Genomic DNA, 27,110 nt, shown 5'->3' with positions numbered 1-27,110 from the left:
CATCAAGTCTACTCTGACATTCAATCATGGTTGGTCTATCTCTCCCTTCTCCCCATTACCATTGACATCTTAACTAATCAAGAATCTAAGAAAGGTCTTCACCCAAAATATCACCAATTTCTTCTCTCCAGAGATGCCGAGTTAGTCCAGCGTTTTGTGTCTATCTTCGGTTTAAACCAGCATCTGCAGTTCCTTCCTACACAAGAATCTATCTAGCCCTGCCTTAAAAATATCCATTGACTTGGCCTCCACAGTCTTATTTGGCAAAGAATTCCACAGATTTACCACCCTCTCACTAACGACTTTCCTCCGTCTTAAAGGAACGTCCTTTAATTCTGAGGGTATGACCTCTAGTCCTGGACTCTCCTACTAGTGGAAACATCCTCTCCACATCCACTCTATCCAAGCCTTTCACTATTCGATAAGTTTCAATGAGTTCCAACATAATTATATTCATTATTTGAATTTAACACTGTAAAATGTTTGTCCTACAAAATCAAGTGTATCCTTATTCAGCCGTGTGTTAAATTAGCCTGACAAGGTATTTTCTCAAAGGCATTTATTTTTCCAATTCTGTATTACCACTCTTCTACAATTATAAGGCTACTTGTTCACTTGTTGCACAAATCCTATAAAACCATATCAAAAATGGGTTAACAAAATAAGACATATAATTGGACACAGACTGAACTATTGTCTCATCATTCAGGATACTTAATCTACATTTCAACTGCCAATTGGCACTAGTACAGTTGTCCAATCAGTTATCATGACAGATCTGGTCATTGGGTTATCATAAAAGCTGTGAAATTCAATAGGAAGGTCGTTCTAAAGTTTAATAATATATTTGAGATTGATTTATTCCTGTACACTTGATCAACAGTGACATGTTAAATTACTCTTCCAAGGATTAAAACCACCAAGGAGTACTCAATTAAAGTCTTTGCCATATTTACCAGATGAAAAGGAAAGCAAAAATATTGCAAAAGATGTCTATGAGGCAAGTGTAAAATAACATGCTTGATCCACTTGTAATCATTCAATACTGTTACTGGAATCTAACCCGTTTCTCAAATCAAATTCAGCGTTGGCAGTTATAGGCAATCCTGGAAGAACTGAAAGTAACATTATTAAAAACACTGAGATCAATAAACATCAAAAGCTTGATTGTAAGGTACTCAGACCCGTACTAAACGATGTGACAGATCAGATCCTCCTCCATGGGACATTGAAGGATATCATTTTAAGATATTGTAGTATTTAATAATTGGTTTTATCCACTCTAAGACAACTCAGTGATCATAGCTATTAAGCACAACCTCTAACCAAAGCGAGCAGGAAAGGGAACTGAAAAACAGATTAAGATTTCAGCAACTAAGCGGTTTTTCCTCATGTTGAAAATGCCCAATGTTTTTGAGCCAACAGAAAAAGCAAAAGGCTGAAATGCAAAACACATTCAGGCCTTTCTAGTAAATAAATAGAATACTTGCAATTTGAAACACTGAAAATAGACAATTTCACCAGTCCGTAGCACAAAATACTGTTATTTTGACTTTGTAATGTATTTCACATACAAAATGTTACCCATACTTTGAGTTCCTCCACCTATTTTTTTCCACACAATGATTTTGAAAAGTTACCTTACCTTATGTTTTCGTAAAGCTAAGTACTTAAGCTCAAAAAGAGACTTTGGGAACTTGGCCAAGGGTTTGGTGCTGTAATAACAGCAAAAACTAATAGCATTTCCAATAATTTATTGATGAAATGGATGACAAGTTGGAGACTTCCATGCTATCATTGTCCAAGTATAAAAATCCAAGAGTCATCATCAGTGACACAGCAATCTTCTACAAACCACACTACTCTGGACTCTACATCATTAAGATGAATGCAAACTATTAAAAATGAAAACTGTTTCAGTTAATGACAAACTAATCCATGGTAAAACATTTTTGAAATGCTATTTTTTAAATTTTAAAATCATCAACTGCTTTGGAAACTTGGGGCCTAAAGTACAAAATTTAATACTAGTTCAACCACAAATTAATTTAAAAATCATTTTGTTAAAATTAAGGTGGGAATTAAAACAAATATGTGAATGTTCAGTCTTTATTTATACTATGAAATGTTTAACACACAAACTGAAAACTTAAAATACTTTAGTTTCTTCCCCATTTGCTGTTGAGATTTTTGTCAACAATGTGACTAGCTGCCTGGATGGGTTAATGATATTACAGCTACTGGATGTCTGGAATTTCATCTGAATTAAGACCCAACCACCACTGACTTCAGTTAAAGGGGTGATCATGCCAAAGAGATCCACAAACTTATTGGCAAAAGTCTGAGGTCAGTGGTAAATGTCTTTACTTTGCAGCTGACCGCACAAAAAAAAAAATGTAAGTCAAATTAAGGCAAAGATAGACACAAAAAGCTGGAGTAACTCGCAGAACAGGCAGCATCTCTGGAGAGAAGGAAGGGTGACGTTTCGGGTCGATACTTCTTCAGACTGGTTAGGGATAAGGGAAACGAGAGATATACTGTAGACGGTGATGTGGAGGCAAGTTCACTTGCTTTGATGCTTCCCTGCATAACAGTAGACCATAGAACAGGCCCTTCAGTCCACAATGTCCATGCACATCAATAAGTAACAAACAGTTCATCAGTCTGTTGCAGCAATCAGCAACCATTATTGCAAGATTCCTCCATTGTCCTTTTGAGTTGTGAACAATAAGGACCAAAAAAAAACCGAAAGGGAAAAGCAAACATCTGAAGCAGAGAAACTAAGTCTGTAAAATGTAGAAGAATATTAGTGTGCAGGTTGAAATTAAAAATTATTTTGTCAAACAAGGTTATTTGCTTACATGGAGGGGCACATTCTTTAATACATGGCCAAGACAAGTTGTACTGATTGTTTTAAGTAAATTGTCCATCATTTTTTCTGCGATTTAAAGGAAATTAAAAACAAATTGGATCCACACTTAGCTCAATGATAAGAGACACAGGGTGATGGTCGTGGTTATTTTACCATTGAGATCAAAGGGATATCTCAAGGATCAGTGCTGGCACCCTCTCTGTTTATTGTGAATTGGATGGGAATACAAGTGGTATAACCAGCAAGTTCATTGACACTATGATTGGTGGCATTGTTTATAGTGAGGATGTTAGCCTACAACGACAGTGGTATTGATCAGTTGGTAAGACAGGCAAAAAAAAAATAGCTGTAGTAATTTAATCCTGAACTATGCGAGGTGATGCATTTTGGGGTCTAATAAGGCTAGGACATAGACAATAAATGCACCTGAGGGAATACTGAGAGAAAGAGGTTGTGAATAAGTACAGATAGGTTATGGTACAACTATTTAATACATTAGACTGTCGGAGAGAAAGGGAGTTCAGAGGCTTGTTTTGTTGCTGGATAACTCTTATAGTTTTAAGTAGGGAAGACATTGGCATATACACAATAGTGCAGAGAAATGCAAGGATATTCACTCTGGCAGGAAGAATGAGAAAAGCAAATTATTATTCAAACAGAATGGAACTATAAATTGTTGAGATTCAATGGAATCTGGAGTCCTAGAAAAAAAGTGCGCAGGTAATAAAATGTTTGAATTCATTGCAAGGTGTATGAAGTGTAAAAGTAGCCACATTTTTCTGGGCTTGGAGACCACAATTGGGATTACTTCAAAAGGTTCCTTCATATGCAAGGAATGGAAGACCTGCAATGCAAAGTGTGCAAAATGTTCTCATCTAGGGATGAGGAGTTGATATATGAAAGTTGAATATGTTGGGCTTTCACTTTTTGGACTTCAGAAGAAAGAGAATTAATGTAATTTTGAGGATGTAACAAGTAGAATGGATAATGGAGAGCCAGTGGATGTGGTGTATCTGAACTTTCAAAAGGCCTTTGACAAGGTCCCACACAAGAGATTAGTATGAAAAATTAGAGCACACGGTATTGGGGGTCGGGTATTGACATGGATAGACAGATGATTGGCAGACATGAAACAGAGTAGGAATTAACACATCCTTTTCAGAATGGCAGGCAGTGGGGTGGCGCAAGGCTCAGTGCTGGGACCCCAGTTATTTACAATATATATTAACGATTTAAAAGGAATTAAATATAACATATCCAAGTTTGCGGATGACGCAAAGCTGAGTGGCAGTGTGAGCTGCGAAGACTATGCTCTGAGGCGGCAGGGTGACTGGGATTGGTTGGCGAGTGGGCAGATGCGTGGCAGATGCAGTACAATGTGGATAAATGTGAGGTTATCCACTTTGGTGGCAAGAACAGGAAGGCAGATTATCTGAATGATGTCAGATTAGGAAAAAGGGGAGGTGCAATGAGACCTGGGTGTCATTGTACATCAGTTACTGAAAGTAAGCATGCAGGTACAGCAGGCAATGAGGAAAGCAAATGGTATGTTGGCCTTCATAGTGAGAGGATTTGAGTAGTCAAGAGAGTCAAGAGTGTTTTTATTGGAGCAAGGAGGTCCTACTGCAGTTGTACAGGGTGCTGGTGAGACCACACCTGGAGTATTGTGTGCAGTTTTTGTCTCCTAATTTGAGGAAGGACATTCTTGCTATTAAGGGAGTGCAGCGTAGGTTCACCAGGTTAATTACCGGGATGGCGAGACTGACATATGCTGAAAGAATGGGTCAACTGGCCTTATATTCACTGGAATTTAGAAGGATGAGATGGAATCTTATAGAAACATAACATTCTTGAGGGATTGGACAGGCTAGATGCAGGAAAAATGTTCCTGATGTTGGGAGAGTCCAGAACCAGGGGTCACAGTTTAAGAATAAGGGGTAGGCCGTTTAGAACTGAGATGAGGAAAAACATTTTCACCCAGAGTTGTGAATCTGTGGAATTTTCTTCCACATAAGGCTGTGGAGGCCAATTCACTGGATGTATTCAAGAGAGTTAGATTTAGCTCAGGGCTAATGGAACAAAGGGATATATTGAGAAAGCAGGAACAGGGTACTGATTTTGGATGATCACCAATGATAATATTGAATAGTGGTGCTGTCTCAAAGGGCCGAATGACCTACTCCTACACCTATTTTCTATGTTTGTAATAAATACTTAAGATTACAAAGGTGGGGGGTGGGAGGTAGATATAATGAATTGGGTGCAGAGAGGATGCTGAAGGCGACATGGAATACGATAATGGGATTAGGGAAATTGCAGATAGAATAGAATGCTATTTATTGTCATTCAAACCTGGGTTTGAACGAAATTCCATTTCTACAGTTTTTTTACATTACAAACACAATCCAAGACCCACACTTAACATAATTTACATAAACATCCATCACAGTGAGTCTCCAACATCTCCTCACTGTGATGGAAGGCAAAATCTTTATCTCTTCCCTTTGTTCCTTCTCCCGTGGTTCAGCAGTCCAACTTCAGTGTCGAGGCGAACTGGGGCTCCGATGTTAAAGCCCCCGGCAGGCGATGGTAAGTCCTGAGGCAGTTTAAGCCACGCCGGGTGATGTTAGACCCCGGCTCCATGTCCTTAAACCCGCGATTCCAGCGGGAGAAGTCGCCGTTGCGGAGCTCGGAAAAGCGGCCTCCCACCAGGGACCTGCGAGCTCCCGATGTTCCCGTCCACCGAGTCTGCGGCCGGTGCCTCCGAACTCCAAAAGTCGGGTCGCAGCCGCACGCCACCACAGCTCTTCCCGCTCCGAAGTTGGCCAGTGCCACGATGTCAGTTCCGCAGGCTCTGCAACTGGAGCCCCCAGGTTAGTCCTGGCCGGAGGTCGCCACCGGCTCCACGATGTTAGGCCCAAGACATCAGAGACCCGACAGGGAATAGTCGGGTCCCCGCACAGGGAAGAGATTAACGGTTTCCCCCACAGCCCCCCCCACCACCCCCCACATATACACAGCTAAAAAAAAAATAAAAAAACTGACTCAAAGACATACATTTAACAAGACAAAAAATAAAAAAAGACAGACGACTGTAGTCGAGCCGCTGCTGTTAGGCGCCACCACTCCCAAAGTTCATTGCGTACGCAACAAACATTTGTTCACAAGCAAAGCAATATACCACCCACAAAAACCTTAGTCCAAAAGCACATGAAACAGATCGTGCTATACCATTTGACAAGCAGATTAGTCCAACCCATAATTGCAGTGGATAATATTAAAGCATCACGGACAACAGAGGATTAGATTAGATGATATACAGGTTCTGACCTATTAGCAGAAATAGCTTATTTATGCACTGAAGTTTATGATTCCACCCATGCACATCAGATCTTACTTTCAGTAATGAAAGTTGAGTTCCTGTACATCTGACCACGAATGCACAGCCTGGTTAAATGGAAAAATGAAGTCATTCCTACCACTGCCATGATGACAGAAAAGGGAAAGCACAGCGATATATTTATCTTGTGCAGCCGAAGTCTTGAGAAAGAAAATATACACAATGTGCTAAGAAATCACTGGAACAACTTGTTGGTGCAGTATAGTCACACACAATAGTCCCTTGGAAAGCGAGGGAAACAAAAATCCAACCAGTTTAGCGCAGATATCAGCAGGCACACCTAGTAGCCAACTACAGCTCGTCAATAGGCAAACAGTTTAGTTACATTCAAGCCTAATCAGGTGAGAAATGATGCAAAGCCACGTGAATTTTATACCAGGTTTTTAATACTCAGAACATATATTTTTTTAAATTTAATTGGCAGTACTCTCAAAATACACAACATTTATATTCTGGGACTGATTCCAGAGTACTGGCGGCAGCACAACAACAAGTGCCTGTGCAATCCTGCTCAGCAGTCTGGAACCTGAAGGCGGGGAGAACTTAAGGTGAGACTGCGTCGTGAATTTTTTTAAAAATTGGCTGATGGAAAGAAAGCATTCTGTTTGGGGGGCGATGTTTAGATAGAACTGCCCTGTCAAAGAGGTAAAAGAGTAAGTTACGCTGAGCCGAGGGTCCAAATCCATTTGGGAATCCCACCATTCATTCTATATTTATTTTAACTATTTGTATTCAGGAACTGACAGCAAACAAGTCAGGAGATTCTCTCATGTGGGTATACCAGGTACACTTAAGGGGAAAGAGTCACATTTTTCCCAAATAATTAAAAGGAGGCATGGAACAGGATTGGGGAGGTCGCAAATGTAGCACACAATGTTAAATAGTACAGCAGCTATAAGTAAAACAAATGCTAAATTGTACCACTAAATTGTGCGACTACACTACACAGTTAACTACTGTGTTCACGTTGGATACCCTATTACAAAATACACATTTAAACCACAGGATTGACCCCTTACAGTGAAGGGTCCAATTGCTCCAAGGCTGAGAATTTGAGGCCCTTTTGCACTGAGGCTGACAGACGTATTAGTCAACTTGGGCAACTCCACAGAACTAGTTTGCGACATACCAACAGGCTTGAAAATGGACTGATCATTTAAACCCATCAATAAGACAATTTATGTCACAGTGATCGCTTAGTTTTCATTGATGAATATTCTTTTCCCACAAAAGCAGCAAAAGTGAACAGTTCAGACTCAAAGCCAAATTAAGTCAGGGAAATAAAGGAAAAAATAATGGGCCCAGTTTTGGCATAGTTGAAATTGCAACATTTGTTATTAACTAACAATATTTTAGTGATTTATATGTGTAGTTGAATGTGTAAAATAAAGTTGTCAGCAAATCAACTCCATTAAAAAATTTAAAAAAATTTAAAAAATTGTCAAAACACAGGTGACTATGAAATGGTTTCACTGTAAAGTTCCCAGAAAATGTGATACATTGTTGCACAAGCTGCAATTCCCCCACCTAGTTTTTTTCCAGAATATTCGTTATAATTTTTACTTTAAGTTTATATCACTTCAGCTTCTACCTTAATTTTGCATATTAGTTCCAATCTTGCAACATTTGTTATTAACTAACAAATGTGGGAGGAGCCAAGGTACACAAAAAAATGCTGGAGAAACTCAGCGGGTGCAGCAGCATCTATGGAGCGAAGGAAATAGGCAACGTTTCGGGCCGAAACCCTTCTTCAGAGTGTTCAAATGTGGGAGGAGCCATCTTGGGGAACGGCTGCTAACCAGCAGCCGTCCGTTTAATTCACTTTTTTTTTGCAGTTTTAGTTAGTCCTGTGCCCTGTTTGTGGGAGAGATAGTCTTTTTAATGTGGGGGGTAGGGGGTAATAATATTTCTAGGTCCCTACCTGGTCGGTGAGGCAGCTTTTTCTCCGGGCTGCCCCTTCGACCCGTCCTCGTGGCCTACCAGCGGGCGTGGAGCGCCGTTTCCTGGCGGGGACCGCCCAGCACCTCAGCTTCGGTGGCGGCACAGAGCTGGAGCGCTATCGCGGAGCGGGCGATGCCTTGCCTGGGTCGCCGCGCTGGAGCTCCGGTGAGCTGTGACCGCCGAGATCAACACCTCCGGGCTGCGGGTCTGCGGAGCGGGCGGCGCCGACTTTAACATCGGGAGCCTGGGAGCTCCAAACCGGCGCGGCCTTGTCGGCTTCGGAAGCCGCGGTCCCCAGTTAGGAAGCGGCCGTTCCAGGTGGCCCAGCCGCTGAAAGGACTCTCCCGACGCCGGGGCAACAGCACCCGGCCAGAACGGCCAGGAACATCGGGCCTCCGTAGAGGCAATAGCGGAGGCCTCAATAGGCCTGACTTTGGGAGAACTGGGGATGGGGACTGGACATTGTGCCTTCCCCCACAGTGGTATCCATTGTGGGGGGATGATTTTTTGTGTGTAATGTGAATATGTTAGTTTGTGTCCAAGATGGCTGTCGGAAGGGAGAGTGGACGCTGGCGCGCTTTAGCTGCCGCTGCTCTCTCTTCACATTGTGTTTTTGATTTTTTGTCTTTGGAGCGAATTCTGTCTTTAATATGTGTATTGGTGATGTCCTTATTATTTATTTTACTCCAACTATATGTTTTTTCTCTCTTGTTAATTTTCTGTAAGGTGTCCTTGAGACTTTGAAAGGCGCCCGCAAATAAAATGTATTAATATTATTATTAATCTTAATCATATGCTCTATAAAAAGTCTAAAATAGTAGCCAAACAGTGCTTATTACTCCCTCGAAACAAAAGGTGTTGGAGGAACTCCGTGGGTCAGGCAGCATCTGTGAAGGAAATGAGACTGGCCATGAATCCAGCACTTTATGTTTTATTCAAGATTCTAGCATCTGCTGGGATTTGAAGGCACATGACTGAATCAAAAATTTTGATCTGTGAATGATGGATCAACAACTTAACTGTGAGACAAGTCTGGGTTTTTTAGGATAGAGTGAGTAAGGGGAATGGAAAATTTGAGGTGGTTGATGTCCCGGCGGCAGTTGGAAATGAAACGGTCTAAGAAAGTAGAGGGCCGTCCGGGGGAATCCAAGAAGAGGGGTTCCTTTGGAGACCTTTAGGTTAGAGTGAGTAAGGAGAGTTTTAGGTTAGAGTTTTAGGTTAGTCTGAAGAAGAGTCTCGTCCCGAAACGTCACCCATTCCTTCTCTCTGGAGATTCTGCCTGTCCTGCTGCGTAACTTTAGCATTTTGTGTCTAACTGTGAGACAACTGGACCTACTGAATTTATATTTGGGATGGCGACAGTGGATTAGCAGTTAAAACTTCAGGGACAGGTTAGATTTTGATCCAGAGTGCTGTCTATAAAAAGTCTCGTGGCCACAAAGGTTTTCTCAAGTACTCCAGTTTCCTCCCATGTCCCAAAGACACATTGTTAAGTTAGTGGGTTAAGCTAAAATTGTCTCCCTAGTTTGCACATCAGGAGAATTGAATGGAATTGATGGGCATGCGAGAGAGAATAGATTATAGGGAAATGAGTGGGGAAAATCAGTATTGATGGGTGTATTTTAAGAGCTTGCATATTTGTGATAGATGGAATGGCTCCCTTCAGTGTCCTACAGAAATATGCAGTCGAGGACTGATATAATAGTTTCTCACCCTTTGTCCGTCCTATATTTTCAACGTATTTACTGCCTTTATGACCTTCCACAATGGATCTGTTCACTGGCAACCAAAAATGCAGCAGATAGGTGGCAGGACCTATAGGTTCACAATGATTTTTGAAAGCACTCTCTCAGACTGTACAATAGCAAAACATCAAGAACTAGATTTCAGAATTCAATACCAACTGCTCGACTGGCAACATAGAGTTAAGCAACAGTGACAGTAGGAACACAGATGACTGTACGGCATACATTCCAACACATTGCCATATGCTGGAAAATAGCTTTTTACAGCTGCCAACAAACACACACATAATGGATCACAGTATTTTTAAAGAAAACCGTTCATCAGACCAGTAAGTGACATGTACAAATCTACATATTCTTTGATCGCTCAGCATAATGCAAGGCAAAATTATAAAATTTAGAATATGCGTCATGTTTTGTTTTGCAATATATTTACCAATTTTATTTATTTCATGGATTCGACTTTGAATCCGTTCACTCTTCACAAATGATAACGGGTTAAATTTAGAGGCATGTACAGAAAGTGCCAGATAGTGCGGAGAAAATGAGAATGAACATATCAGGTCAGGAACCTTTTTATCAGAGCTGGAGAAGCAAGAAAACAAATTGCAAATAGGGAGAAGGTGAAGAGATAGACAGAAAGTCTGTAATAATATGCAGACCAAAGTTGTCAAGGTAATAATTACTTTAAAAACCAACAATTATAGACAGAAGAGAGAAAAAAGAAAATTGAAACAGGAATATACAGCCACAAGGAGTGGAATAAATATAAAAAAAGGAAGTTACCAGATGGGTAACTTAAGCCACAATGTAACCAGACAGACGATTGTTCCACCAGACCACATTGCATAACATTAGAGCAAAATAGGTAACAAAGACAGAGGGATCAGAGAAGGATTGAGATAAAAAATGAAAACAGAAGTTCAGGGTTGACCTTACTTCTGACTGGAGATGTTCTGTAAAACAGTCATCCAATCTGTATTTGGTTTCTCTCATGCACAAAAGACCACGTCATAAACATTCGATGCAATACACTAGATTGTAAAGGCCTGTTTGTGTGCCTGAAAGACATTAAACAAAACAGGAGTCTTATCCATTGCAGTTGCATGGGAAAAGTGCCACGAGGAAAGAATGGTCGGTGGAAATGGAAATGCAAACCGGGACTCCAGAGAGGTCCATTTTAAATGCTGAAAAGAGGAGGCCATGATGAAAAATATGAAGAATGCACTGTTGAATGTGAAGGGCGGTGGAGGAACATCTGAAGAAGGATCCTGACCTGAAATGTCACCTATTCATGTTCTCCAAGGATGCTGTCTGGCCCACTGAATTACTCCAGCACTTTTCTCCTTCGAGATAAGGAGATACCTGGAATATTAATCACTGCATCATACACAGGATTCCAACATGGCTCCATCACCATAGTCCTATATTCTTCCTTCCCACATTTTATTTCTTTATGCAATGCATTTACACCTGCTGGCAATAAACAGATGTGATTAAGTAATATACCTGAAAGTGTTAGAAATACTCAGGTCAAGCAGCATCTATGGAAGGAGAAAGAGTTTACATTTCCATTGACGATGTACCAGCGAAGAAATGTACAAGAAAAACAAAAATACTGGCCAACAACATGGATTACTCCAATATGCTGCTCAATTGTTGAGTTCCATTACTGATGCATTTCAAATTCTAACACCTGCAGAGCTTGTGGCTCCAAAATAATATTCCAATGGAAATCTTTGTATATCAAATTATGTCTCAAAGTTATTACACATTTTATTACTACATTTGAAAGTAGGTCAACGTCCTCATGAACAAAATTCCCCAGAGGATCTCCTTTTCGCATAGCTTCCATTAATATGGAAACAGCTGCCCATGTTAAGATCAGAAAGGTTTTCCTCACCTGGCAAGCAAAGTAGACAACCATGGCACAAGCTGGGAAGCAGAGCTACATTTAGTGTGTCTGAAGTTCAATTTTGCATTCAATTTAGGGCGTCTGAAGCTCAATTACACATTTCCAAATGCAAAGCAAAAGCTCAATTATTCTTCCTGTTGTTCAATACATTTTCAACTGGTTGGGGGGCACTTTGGAAACAATTAATGAAATCACACTCACTGGAAATATGATAAAAATGCCACATAAAAAGCTGGTGCACAAGATAAGAGCTCCTGATATGGGGGGGGGGGGGGGGGGGGGGGGGGGGGGGGAAGAGGAAAGAAGAAAGAGAGGAGGAGGAAGAGAAGTGCATTAATATGAATTGAACATATCGTATTGAAGGCAGAGATTTGGGGATAAAATAATATTTTTCAGGCTGGAAGAGAGGTGCCTCAAGGATTATATCTTGGCCTCCAATTATTTCATGTCAATAGCCCCTCGTGCAAGGTTTATCAACAACTTTAAAATAGAGATCACAGGGATATTCAAACCATTCAAGAGCAAGATGCTTTTAAATGAGAGAGTGTAAACTTGGCAATTTGAGTTTAATATGGAAAAATGTCAAATCAAATGCTTCATTCAGGAAGAGAAATCTAAAAGATTACTCTTAATGGCTGAAGACTGCAAATGAACCGAGTGCAAGGGATCTAGGTGTGTTAGTGCACACAAGTGGTTGGGAAGGCAAATGGCACATTGGCCTTTACTAGACAAGAGTTGGCATTTTGAAATGGGGAAACATTGTTAGAACTGCACAGGGTAATACCGAGGCCACATTTTGGTGTACTGTGCAACTTTGGTCTGCTTCTTTAAGACAGTATAAGCTAGCATTGAAGGCAGTCCAAAAGCCATTCACTCGGATAATTCCAGGATCAGAGTCTTGTTACACCACAAACAGAAGGAAGTCATGTGTATGTAGGAATTTTCTCTTGCAGGGGTGAACCTCTAGAACACTCTACCACACAGTCATTGATGTTAGATTACTGGAAGTATTTAAAGATACATTTTTGACAGAGCTCTCAGTGAATTGAGAGCTATGGAGAGGGAATGAGACCTGGGACTGATCAGCCATGATCACACCGAACGGTGGTGCAGTCTTGAGGAACTGAGTGGCCTATTCCTGGTCATACATTCCCAGGTTCTTAAAACCACAAGTAAGTATGTCACATAACTCAAAGATTAGTCTTCTCCACATTTATATTAATAGGTCCATAATATAATAACTGCAAATATAAAATAATTCAAATGTATTCTTGGAAGTGAGCAACAAGGCTCTCAAAAATCTACAGAATTCCTTTCACCATCTCAAAGCAGAACACTGGCAACTCGGGATGGACCAAAAAGTACCCACCTAATCAGAAATGCCCACACCCAATCAGCAAATACAAACATACTTAGTTAATATAAACAGGAAATCGCTAGCTCACATGTAATATTTCTAGTGCTCTGAAAATTGACGGATGCATGCTGGAAGCAAGACATGAAAAGATTTACAATCATCATTTTTTTTAAAAGTTTGTCTGGTTTACAGGTTGCAAAACAAAATAAGTGGTGCATGACTATAATTTCACTTCGGTCAGTGTTACATTTACAGCCCAGAAAGAAGTAGCATTTTACTAATTGGATGGGTTTGATATTGAATATAAATTTTAATGCTAAGTTTATGGAACTGAACCATGATAAATTGATAAAAGGATGGCAATAATTAGGTGACATTTTTAATTGCCTCATATTCAATTACTGGAATGATTATAGAACTGCAGGCATGAAGAACACAAACATGTAAAATAAATGCTTTTCTGCATGATTAGTCAACAACGCACAAACATATGGTGTTACTAGGATGACATGCAACCCTTTGTTAAGATTGCACCTCCGTAACTATTGCCAGCATCCACTCCAATGTCTGCCCCTCTGCCCTGCTTACTTTCTAAGTAACATCTAGCTCTAATGTTCCATCATTCTTCCAGCCGTCCTACAATCAAGCACCTTCCATCAACATCCCAAGCAAAACTCCAGTATCCATACTCTAGCATTAGTCAGGAAATGGTGTTAGGTAAACTGTTGGGACTGAACGCAGATAAATCCCCAGGGCCTGATGGTCTGTATACCAGAATACTCAAGGTCGTGGCCCGAGAAATTGTGGATGCATTGATGATCATTTTTCAATGTTCTATTGACTCTGGATCAGTTCCTGTGGACTGGAGGGTAGATAATGTAACTCCACTTTTTAAGAAAGGAGGAAGAGAGAAAACGGGGAATTATAGACCAGTTAGCCTTACATCGGTAATGGGGAAGATGCTCGAGTTGATTATTAAAGATGTAATTACAGTGCATTTGGAAGCAGTGACAGGATTGGTCAAAGTCAGCATGGATTTATGAAGAGGAAATCATGCTTGACTAATCTTCTGGATTTTTTTGAGGATGTAACAAGAATAGATAAGGGAGACCCAGTGGATATGGTGTATCTTGAATTTCAAAAAGCCTTTGACAAGGTCCCACACAAGAGATTAGTGCGCAAAATTAGAGCACATGATATTGGGTATTGACATGGATAGAAAACTGGTTGGAGGACAGGAAGCAAAGAGTAGGAATTAACAGGTTCTTTTCAGAATGGCAGGCAGTGACTAGTGGGGTGCCACAAGGCACGGTGCTGGGAACCCAGTTATTTACAATATATATTAATGATTTAGAGGGAATTAAAAGTAACATCTATAAGTTTGCGGATGACACAAAACTGGGTGGCAGTGTGAGCTGCGAGGAGGATGCTATGAGACTGCAGGGTGACTTGGATAGGTTGGGTGAGTGGGCAGATACATGGCAGATGCAGTATAATGTAGATAAATGTGAGGTGATATACTTTAGTGGCAGAAACTGGAAGGCAGATTATTATCTGAATGGTGTCATATTAGGAAAAGGGGAGTCGCAACAAGACATGGGTGCGCTTGTACATCAGTCACTGCAGATACAGCAGGCAGTGAAGAAAGCTAATGGCATGGTGGCCTTCATTTGCGAGATGATTTGAGTTTAGGAGCAAGAAGGTCCTACTGTCGTTGTACAGGGCCCTGGTGAGACCTCATCTGGAGTATTGTGTGCCATTTTGGTCTCCTAATTTGAGGAAGGACATTATTGCTATTGAGGGAATGTAGTGTAGGTTCACCAGGTTAATTGCCAGGATGGCGGGACTGACATATGATGAAGAATGGGTCGACTGGGCTTGTATTCACTGGAATTTAGAAGGATGAGAGGAGATCTTACTGAAGCATATAAAATTCTCAAAGGATTGGACAGGTTAGATGCAGGAAAAATGGTCCCGATGTTGGGGGAGTCCAGAACCAGAGGTCACAGTTTAAGAATAAGGGGTAGGTCATTTAGGACTGAGATGAGGAAAAACCTTTTCACCCAGAGAGTTGTGAATGAGTGGAATTCTCTGCCACAGAAGGCAGTGGAGGCCAATTCACTGGATGTTTTTAAGAGTTAGATTTAGCTCTTAGGGCTAAAGGAATCAAGGGATATGGGGAAAAAGCAGGAACAAGGTACTGATTTTAGATTATCAGCCATGATCATATTGAATGGCGGTGCTGGCTTGAAGGGCCAAATGGCCTACTCCTGCACCTATGTTTCTAACCCTCGCAACCCCCCCCCCCCAATAGTCCACATGTAAGTTTCCTAGCCTTATCTTTTCATGAAAAATAATGTTCATTTAAACGATTCTTCATGTTACAGATTCTGTTTTAATTGCCAAGTTTAAACAAAACATTAAATTTGAACAGTGTGTGAAATATGTCCAACTTCCTCTTTCAATCTTGCGATAATTCCCTCTCGCTATTTTTTAGCCTGTTAATGCCCTCTCACTATTTTTTAGCCTATTCATAGCTTATCAGAATTTTTTAAATTCTAACAGATCAGACCTTTAATTTCTGCTGGAGTGACAAAAGTGTCTGCAATTCCACGTTTTGATAACTGTCTTCCTTGTATCCTTTCCACCATGTAATGCCATATCTGCTCTAGCACAGCCCAAACAAAATATACAATCTAAGCTCAGACTTTTCGGTTCCAAAGTAAAGACATTAAGTTCTGATAGAACTCTTTATAATTATAAACAGGTTTGATAGGAAGAACACGGAGAAACTGTTTCCACTTCTGGGTGAGCCCAGAGTGAAGGAGAATACATAGGATACCAATGATGAAAAAAAGTTTTAAGAGCAATTTCCTTTGAAGGAGTACATTAATGGTGTGGAATTTACTTTGCACATGAAGCCGATACCAAGAAAACAGGAACAGCATGTGAAAGGCATGAATAGGGATGATAATAGAAATATAAAGATGAGGATAGGAAGAAGCAAATGAACCAGAACAAACTTTGTGTTATGTATAAAGGCCAGCATAAATCAGTTAGAGCACATAACCAACAAGGAGGCTGCAAACTTTACATGCTATCAGATGCAAAAGGATAGATCCTACCAAAATTATGTTGGATTGTTTATAATTACAAACTACATACAATAAAAAAGTCAGACTTAAAAATAGTAATTGGGGCCTCTCTAACAATTTTCCATCCAACTTCACACAGTGATTTAAATTTCAGTATTTTATTCAATTCTCCAATGCACAATCTATAACTTGGCTTGTGGAGCAATTCATCAATCATAATGCTGACCAGATATATTCTCAATATCTTGATGAAAGTTTAATGGAAATTTAATTCCAGTCATTGATTACTACAACATTTTGGGTGAAGAGTACCATTTAATTTATCTCAATTTACACAAAAGACTATGAAAGGTTGAGTATTACTGACTTCCAAAGGTCTGATTTTACATTTCCATAAATTCCAATGTCTGTCCAAGCACACCTACTGCACAGGCATGCATAATGAAAACATGCAAAAGAAAAACCTCCACCCTTCTCAATGTAACAAACCAGACTACGCCATTGTCACTAACCTGTACAAGAGTGGACCATTCAGTCCTGACTTGGATTGTAGCTCAGCTCAAGGTTATTTGCCATCTTTATTCCTTTTCCCTCGATGTCACTAGCTAAAGACCAGTTGAACTTTTCAATTAGTCCAGCATACACAATCTTTCCCCTAAAGATCCAGATTCCCAATGTCACATCAGCAAATATTGGTCACATTTAGGACACCATTTACAACAAAGTTGATGTGCAGATTTCAAATCTTAATTTCCTATCCAGTATGTTTAAGAATATTGCAAATTAAATGTTTTCAGCATCAGGAAGACATGGCAACACAATAGTTTACGCTTGTGCAGTGAAAAGGTAAATTACATGTACAAAATAGAATACTTCAAATATGAATGGAGCATGGAGGCAATGGGATAAACTAGTTGTCATAAAGCTATTGATGATGGAATCTCTCAAGTCCCAATATAATATGTATACGAAGAGGCTGTGCATCTTTACTGTGGCTACAAAAAGAACACCTACTATTGATTTAACCTGTTCTTCCCTTCTACTGTTCACTCACACCATCTGCAAATTGTTTTGAAAATTGAAAAGTTACCAATTCCAAATAGAAGCAAGAAGTGGCATCATCAACAGGACCATATTAAAACAGCCCAATCAATACATTTAAAACAAACATTTCTGCTCAAGGCATTCATGGTTATAACATTATTGCCTATAGTATTGGGGTAAAATTTATTTAGAGAGCCTAAATGTATGTTACAGATCCATCAGGTAATGTAATATATATTACAGAAAGTCCAAAACTAGTAGTAAATTTTCCAATGACTAAAACTATTCAGAAATATTCAGTTCTGGGGCACTGACCATAACCAGATTTGAAATTCTACACTGCTTTGCTAGGACATTATTCTCAAGCTGAACAGGATTTGGTGGAATTATATTTTAAACATTTTAGCCAAATGGAGAGGAGAGAATAAACAAAGAAAACCAAAATCATTTCTATTCATGGTGATTACTTTCAATCACAAAACGCTCCACAAGTTGAAGCATTCTTTATTACGAATAAAATGAGATGGTAACATACGTATTTCCAATATGTTAATAGATGAAGTGAGGCAAAATAGAAAGGGGTGGGAGATTGGAGTCATAATTAGAGAATGCTATCTTTAGGTAAGATTGAAGTAACGATGGAGAAAAATAAGGGGGACTATAGCATTATTTCTTATGCTATGAAAAATTGGAAAATATCTAAGCATATGCTGGTCAAATTAATCTGGATGTCCTTGTGCGTAAAAGAATAAACAAGGGGAGAAAATAATAATAAATTAATTGTCCTTTTTGCCATAGGTATGATACGGAACACTGAAGTAGTCTTACAGCAATTGTACGTGGCTTTGATGACAACAGCTGGTCTACAGTGTGCCGTATAGGCCTCAGTAACAAAAGGATATAGTTGCCTTGGAATCAATGCAGCAGACATAAACTGAGGACACATTTTGTAAGTTTTGCAAATACTCAATGGAGTTGAGAAAAATTAGCAGTATTTAATTGAAAGACGCCAGATTCTGAAAATGTGGGACAGATAGAGGCTGTAAAGCTGATTTGCTGTGTGCAGAGCCTAGAATTGTGAGGGAAGAGGTGGTGGTAAAATTGTATCGGGATAAAGAGAACCATTTAGATCAGAGAAGCAGAGAAATGTCTTCACTTAAAATCGCTGATCTTTAAAATGTTACAAACAGAAATCTGTGGATGCTCAGTAAGCTAGTTAATTCAAAGTGGAGATTGAAAGATTCATGGTATCAAGTGAGAATCCGAATTATGACACTTGAGAGGAAGGATCAGCCATGATCTTGAACTTTGGAACAAATGTTTGGGTAGCACAGCCTAGACTTGCTCTTCTTTTCCAATGCAGTACATTCTTATATTGTGGTTCTTTTCAAAGAATTATGAGCCTTCTGGAACTGATTACAGAAAACATGTGGAAAGTGGAGAATCTAAGCTGGCCTTCAAAAGAGAGCTGGACACATGCTTCAGAGCAGAAAGTGTCAAACAACGAGCATAAAATATCCTCATCAATCCCCTTTGTTTTTATCCTCAAAAGATAGTAACTACCTTTCCTTAACAAATACATGCTGAATTCCTTGACTTGTGCGGCATTAAAAGAAAAACATATTTCCAATAATTTTTCTTAGGATGTCCCACTGTCTGGTCTGGAGTCAGTCTATTTATGCATTTACCGTTAAAAAACAGAACCTAGGATCAGCCAGCGCAAGTTCATCTGGTTTGCACTCACTGTTCTTGCAGCTCTTACTAAATACACAGTGGTGTAGTGGTGGACGCTGCCTTTTCGCACCAAAGACCTGGGTTCAATCATGACTACGGGTGCTGTCTGTACAGAGTTTGCACAGTTTCCCTGTGACCATGTGGGTTTTCTCTGGGTGCTCTGGTTTCTTTCCACATTCCAAAGAAGTGCAGGTTTCTAGGTTAATTGGCCTCTGTAAAATTGCCGCTAGTATTAGTGTATGTGTGATCGTTGATCAGCAGACTTGGTGGGCATAGTGAGTCCGTCTCTAAAATAAACACACTAACCTATATCCACTTATCACTTGCCAAGCTTTGCTGCACCCCCACATTTTTTTCCAAGCTTTCTCTCCCCACTACAATCAATCTGACGCAGTGTTCCAACCTGAAACATCACCTATCCTTAACAATTTTCTATGAACTACTTTAATATTTGTGCCTTTAAACATGACCAAAAACATTAGTACCCAGTTCTATGTATGTAAAATTCATGTTTTGTAAGGGACCCCTCAAAAAAAAAAAGTGCTTGCGCTATAAATCTGATCCTCCCAGGAAATAATTATGTTCCACTGTCTATGGCCTGGATTCACCCATCAACTGAAATAAGAATTAGTCAGCTTTGGGTTATGGACATCGGTAGTCTGGCTAGCATTTATTACCCATCCCTACAGAAGTTGACAAAGACCCACGTTGTTGAACTGCTGGTTATCCTTTTGGTGAAGGGACTCTCAATGCTGTTTGGGAGGGAGTCCCAGAGTTCTGACTCAGCGATAGAAAAGGAACAACAACACATTCCCATGATTGTGTGTAATCACAAGAATAATCTGCAAATGGTTGACCCAATGCCATTAAGGCCCATGCTCTTCTTGTTGACTGAAGCTGTAGGTTTGGAAGGTTCCGTTGCGGTTTCCTTGGGGAAATAGCAGTACATTCCGCCGATGGGCGATACTGCAGTCAGGGTGCCAGTGGCGGAGTAAATGAATGTTTAGGTTGGTGGATGGCACTCTAATCAGCTGATTTGCCCTGGATGGGATTGAGATACTCAAGAGTGATTGAAGTTGCACTCTTCCAAATTGAGTGTAATCCATCATGCTATCACAAATCCCTTGTAAATGTTGCAAAGGAATTGGGATGACAGGAGGAGTTATTCTCCCCAGAATAACAATCCTCTGACCTTCTTCTACAATCACAGTATTTGTGGATGAGATTTAATTTAATAATGATCCACAGGATAAAAATGGGAGAGGGTCAGACAGCATCCCTGTAGAAAAGGAATAGATGATGTTTCTGGTTGAGACCATTCTTCAGTCTGACTCCGATGGTCTTGACCCAAAACGTCACCTAATCCTTTTCTCCAGCGATGCTACCAGACCCGCTGAGTTACTCCAGCATTTTGTGTCTATCTTTGGTGTAAATCAGCATCTGCTGACATGACAATTCCTGCACATAAGAATGGAAGAGGACAGTTATTGGAGACCAAGTGACATACTCCAGCAATGATTAGTTTCTCACGTTTCAAAACCTTTGATCAATTTACCCTTAACCGATTAAAATCCAAGGTATATTATGCCAGTCTGTGTGATCGCTTCTTGTAATTTATGTCCTGAAATAGTGACTTATTTTTGTGATTTAATTCCAATTCCTCCTCCTCCCCATGGTGTAGCGACCCAGAATATCTTCAGTATTTTAGATCAAGACCTCTATGGGCTTTCCATAGCCATGCCATCTCGTGTTCTTTTCTACATCTAAAGGGTGGAGCTCCATCAACCTTATGGTGAATCTTTGTATATTAATGATCTGCAAGCCTGGCCTCCAGCACTCTTGAATCGGTACTGAAACAAATACTCTGTGCATTATTTTTGTTCAATTTACACTTTTCTGACAGTGTTATCCATTTACTATAGTTTTGTCCATTCAGAATCTACTACTTTATAATAATATGTTGTGCTGTAGATTACTTACAATGTACATCTTTGTCATTAATTTGGATATATGTGCCTTCCTATTCCATCACTTAAAGTTCAGTCCTGCCTGCCTGCCTATTGCACTGCCCAATTTCTCAACTGCTGCTCAGCCACTTGCCAAACCAGTCAATAACCTGTCATCAATTCATGAACTTCAGAGTCAAGCCAACCACTTATGAAGAGACTTCCATCAAGCTCTATATTTTATGAACAAATAAATAATATACACAGAATCTCGTTGGACTATTTAGTTAGGTTTATCAGGGCTCAAACCAACTATGATCAGCTGAAGATTTTCAAGAGGTTCAGTCACTATTATGCACCATAGAATCTAGTAATCTCTCAGCATTAGATGTCAGATTGACAGGTCCGCAATTTGCTCATTTTCCCCTCGTGCTTTTCGTAAATAGTGAGCAAGATGTGCAATTTTCCAATCTTAGAAAACAGTGCATAAATCAGGAATAAAACAAAAAATACTTGAAAGTGAGCCAAACTCAGAGGAAGAAATACAAAGCAGAGCATAGGAGATGATAATAGAAGTTTTCTAACATTCTTATTTACTTGCTTTAAAACTCTGGGATAAACAATCTACATGCAGATTGGCAAACAACTAACGTTGCAATAGATTAACGATGTATTAATGATGAAGGTTTCTTCACTTCCAGAAACCATTACAAAAATATTTGTTTAGCCTTCCTATGTTTTCCACTGCTATCTATCTCGTCCCCAGCAATGTCATTGTTTTGGTCAACGCCGCTGATAAATTTACTATCAATAAACACAAAATGATGTTCCTAACTTCAAAATGTACAATTCCAAGATTAATTCACCCAAACCTCAATGGAACATTTTGAAAGTCTATAATGATCAACAACTGAAAACAGTAAAAAGTAACCTTCAACAAGCACTTCATAAGAAACACACATTAATTTCCCAGGCATAGTACTCCCATAAATCAAGTGATGGATACTCAAGAAACACTCACTTAGGTTTAAAAGAATTATGAACTATATAGCCCACATTACTTTATTATTTTTCAGACTTCTCTCCATCGAAGTATATTTTCCAAACATTCAATACTGACCAAAAACCTATTTCTATTATCCAGAATCTATTTTCAGGATTGACACAAACATCAATCCTGATAGTTCATTTAGGTTTAATAGCACAATTGAACCTCACTGATTCCACGTTATTGCCACCACAAAATTGGGTTAAATCAAGTTTACGTGTAACTTACAATGCAATAAGTGACACCAAATATATTCACTGTGCAGGCTCTATTGCGTATCCTAATTAACCTGCCATAATTTTGAGATAAACCACATGTGCAGTAACTGTTGAAATTATCATTGTTAAAGAAAGTGAAGATTTAGATAACACCAAGATCAGAGTATAGCAATAAAACCTGGAAAATCAGCTGGAGATATTAATCAATGGCTAGTTGAGCTTTAAAATACCCAATCATTGTGGAAGGCAGGGAAAAAAAGGAGATTCATTTTCGTAAAAAGAACCAAAACTGGAGACTGACCAGGTGACATTAAAACACCAGTATTAAAAGGCATATATTTATGCCCAGCCACAATAAGTGGGAGAGAAAAATCATACAACTGTAATTCATCAAGGCAGATTGTGTGGGATGTTCTTTCTTATATGCTATCTGGGAGTAAAAACTAAGCTACCAGTGGAAGATAGTCAAATACAAGATAGCATTTTGATTTAAAAAGAGCAAGATAAGTGAGACAGTAACTATGTAGAATGTTTTTGAATTGTTGGCCGAGGATACATTTTCAAGTGATTTCCTGGCACAAAAAAAGATAGGTTTCAAAAATAAGTGAACATGACATAAAGTGTGTACGCTTTTTTAAAAAAAACAGAGGATAGTGAGTGTATGGAACGAGTTGCTGGAGGAGGTAGTTGAGGCTGGTAGTAACGCAACATTTAAGAAACATTTGGACAGGTACAGACGAATATGTGCCAAACGCAGGCAGGTGAGAATAGTGTAGATGGGACATGCTGGGCAAGTTGGGCCGAAGGACCTGTTTCCACACTTATGACTCTATTATGCTTGCTTCCCAAAATGAAAAGTTCATACCTTTCTTTTTTATTTATTTAGCTCTGGTTGGAAAATAGTGAGAGGGCAAAAGAAGCGAGATTGTGAAAGCTGCCGTAAACGATTCCAATCTTTTCTTGAGATCACATTTCTATGGCTCTTATGGAAGATGGGTTAAAAGTTAAGAAGCATCTCTAAACTAATGATCAGGATATTTCTTAAATTTGCACATTCAGAGAACAAAAATATCAGTAGAAGTGGTCAGTAAATGCCCAAACATTTAATTATATGCTGCAATAAGAGAATTGAAATGTGAAAGGTAGCTTGAAGTGTAATTTATAGCAACAATGCTGTCAAGAAAATAAAATCATACTTGAATAGATTTGTACAAATATGACATAGTAACAACTTTTCAAACGGACCTACTGGAAAAAAAAACAACAACATTGGCACATACTGATCACAGCATGGTACGGCCCAGGCTAAAATAATGACTTTTATTTACTTAACACATTTCAAATTCCCTTGGACATATCAAAGTATATCAGAACCAAGCAACTATATCGATGAGACCAGATAGTCTATCTTGGTGACATTGATTGGAGACAAACATTGGCTAGCCACCTGGTTTCTCATGCGTCAAGATGTTGATGAAAAAAAGCTCTTTAACACGAGCCCAAACCACTACAAAAATGAGGGTTGAGGAGAATGGGAAATCCAATAGATCAGGTTCTCTTTACAGAAAATTGAGCAAATTAGTTCATTGCCACTGTCAATGCTAATCCTGTCCCCCGAGAGTTTAGCCTCCTTATACCATGTTACAATACAATAACACTTTATTAGCCAAGTATGTTTTGCAACATATGAGGAATTTCATTTGCCAAGTCAGTCATACAAGTAAAAAGCAGTGGAACACACAAAATACATTTTAACATAAACATCCACCACAGTGACTCTTCCACATTCCTCACTGTGATGGAAGGCAACAAAAAGTTCAATCTCTTCCCTTCTTTGCTGCGAGTCATAATTGAATGAAGCACACTATGGGAATTTCCAAATCATTAATTGAAGCAGGATATCACTCTGACATCCCCACCACACACAACGATGATGAATTGCCACAACCCATAAAACTATATGAAAGCAGTGGAGCAAACTTTAGGAGAAATGCATCAGGACCATTAGGCCCCTCAATTCGATAACAGATGCAGTCTGCAAATAACACATGCTAGGCACTTCTGTGTCTGTGTGTGTATTTGAGATAGAGAGATAAGTATGCATACAAATTTCTTTGCGTAGACTGACATTGCATCGAAGCTCATGTGTTGAACTGGATTGTACAAGTCTGAATACACTGGGCAGTTTCACGTCCTGGCCTCCTTGAAGGGATAAGCAGCTGGCGGCGCGACACCAGTGAGTCAGTCAGTGGAGCTCTGCTGTACAATGGAGCCGTGACTCATGCGGTCAGAGCAGGCACATCATCTTCCCTCCCAATCCCATGCCTTGCCTTGTCTTCTCCTCTCCTACCCCTAACACCCCTCCTCCTTTCTTTCTCTTGTTTAAACGACCGCACAAGTGGGGCCCCAGTGGCTCCCCTCCTTTTTCCTCCTCTACCTCCCGCCACCCGTTTGTCTCCCCGTCTGGGTTTTTGTTTTGTGTTGTTGTTATTATTGCTGCGCGTTGCCAGTCCTAGCCCGACATTGCACGCACGTGTTTCCCACGTCGTTGTTGCTGCTGCTCGGCCGAACGCAAGGTAACGGGCGCGGGGGATGTTGTGGCGTCCGCCGCCTCCTCCTCTCTCCACCTCCTCCTCCTCCAGCAGCCCCGGGGCGCGAAGGGGCAACGGCCGGGCGCTGCCAGGAGCGCGCGGGAATGGGAGTTCCCGCCCGGGCGCTGACAGGACGGGACGGGACGGCGCGAGGGTGCAGGAGCGCTGACAGGAATGGCGCGAGGCTGCAAGATTCATAGCCTGGCTGACAGGGCAGGAGAGGACTGGATGGTGATGCTGACTGGAAGGCATGGGGAGGACAGGACAAGAAACCCCTTCCCGCCCGCCCGCCCGCAGGACATGACATGACAGACGGGGCGAGGGCGCTGACAGTAGTGAGGGAGAGAGAGGGCGGGCGGGCGCCGACAACAACAACAGGAGTGCGGGCGGGTGCTGACAGGAATGGCGCGAGGGCGCAGCCCGGGGCTGGCGGGCGCTGACAGTAACGGCCGGAGCGCGGGGCCGCGGTGACAGCAACCGCGCCAAGAGACACAGAGAGAGGGAGAGGTGGGGGAAAAAGGTGCGGGCGGTTCACTGACAGGACTAGACGACGCCAAGAGGGGAGAGAGATTAAAACCCCCAGGCGGCCGCTGACAGGAACGGTGCGAGCAGGGAGGACAGAGCCCGGCCGCTGACAGGACAAGACGACGCCATGGAGGGAGAGAGAGAGAGAGAGAAAACCCCGAGGTGGCTGGCGGCCGCTGACAGGAACGGCCGCAGCTATTTCCACAGCGAAAAAACGCGGCGAGCCTGGACACCGAGCTGCGCCATCGGCCTGCAGCTACACCAGGAGAACCCGGAGGAGGCACACACACACAGAGAGGAAAGGAAAGAGGGGGAAAAAACAACAAGGCTGCCAGCCTTTCACAGGTTGTGTGCAATAGAAGTTACATTACACTTATCCCATAGTGGCCTACTTCCCACATTCATTGTAAACCCCCCTCCTCCCTAAAAAATAACGAGACATAAACCCCACAAAAATCACGACAGAAAGGGGAGGGGGGGGGAGAAAAATAATAGAAACCCCCCCCCACTTTGGGATCTCATTGTTGCTGGTTGCTGGAAGCTGAACTTACCAGAGGAAAGGCCGGCTCTAAAGGAAGTATTTATGAAGAATGATTATTTGCGAAGTTTAGTACGGAGTCGACCTCAGCGCTCCGACTAACGTGATACATTTGCATATTTCTTTTTTGTTTTCTGATTGGACACTGGCTGCTTTTCGGGGTCACTGCCGACTCGGCTGCTTTATTAGAATTAGTTGTTGTATTTGCTTGATGGTGGGGGGGTGGGTGGGTTTTGGGGGCACGGCGGGTGCTCCCCGCCGCAAGCGGTGGCGACGTTTCGGGGACGGGAATTTTGGGGGCGAAAAAGCCCGTCGTTGGTGGCGCCGTCCCAGACCGTCATGGCCGTCCGGCCGGCGGGCGGGGCAGCCAATAGGCGGCCGCCTTACATCGGCGGCGCCACCGCTACGGGGACTGCCGGCCTCGCTGATTGGCTGAGCCCGGGGGAGGAGGGGGTGGGAGGCGTAGCTCCCGGGCTCGGCCGGCCACACGTCAATCAGACCCGGGGCTGCAGGTCAGAGGCAGGCTTGGCTCAGCTGCAGCCAGAGCAGGCTGCAAATTGGCCCAGGTAAATATTAGCCTTGAAGAGAAAAGGAAGGGGGAAGACTTACTTCGTCCAGGTAGCAAGCAAGTTAGTTTCACTTCCCCAGCGACAATTTTTTTTTTCACAGTCAATTCTGGAAGCCAGATGGGCGGTGAATCTGGAATTTATTTGGCACAGTTGGCCAAATCAAGGCAGAGCTAGATATTTTCTTGAATGGTACGAGTGGCAGGGGTTATGGGGAGAAGGCAGGAGCATGGGGTTGAGATGGAGAGATCAGCCACGATTGAAATGCGGAGTAAACTTGGAGTAATTCTGCTGTAACTTTCACAAGTGATCATACAAATGATGTAGGAAGGGACTGCAGAGGCTGGTTTATGCCAAGGATAGACAAAAAATGCTGGAGTAACTCACAAGCAGCATCTCTCGAGAAGGAATGGGTGATGTTTCAGGTGGAGACCCTTTTTCAGACTGAGAAACTATCCCACTCTCCCATCCACTCCCTACACATTCATGGCAATCAATACCTCAGTTTGATGAGGTGTCTTGATATGAAACATCACCCACTCCTTCTCGAGAGATGCTGCCTGTCCCGCTGAGTT

General features: G+C 41.2%; 1 protein-coding gene across 6 annotated transcripts in view; it reads right to left on the bottom strand.

Annotated features, from left to right (window-relative positions):
* chd9 (chromodomain helicase DNA binding protein 9) overlaps positions 1-26,245 on the bottom strand; it is a 192,796-nt gene extending 166,551 nt beyond the window's left edge. For 2 of the 6 annotated variants that reach the window (XM_055648425.1, XM_055648429.1), the window contains exon 1: positions 25,983-26,241. The gene's annotated coding sequence lies outside the window, so the exon portion shown is untranslated. The other 4 variants (XM_055648422.1, XM_055648426.1, XM_055648423.1 and 1 more) reach the window with 3 other exon arrangements.
* Positions 26,246-27,110: the final 865 nt, after the last annotated feature.

Source organism: Leucoraja erinacea, chromosome 17, assembly GCF_028641065.1.
Source record: "Leucoraja erinacea ecotype New England chromosome 17, Leri_hhj_1, whole genome shotgun sequence".
NCBI classification, from domain to species: Eukaryota; Metazoa; Chordata; class Chondrichthyes; order Rajiformes; family Rajidae; genus Leucoraja; species Leucoraja erinaceus.
Note: the sequence above shows the minus strand (reverse complement) of the source record. Positions and strands in the feature narration are given on the sequence as shown.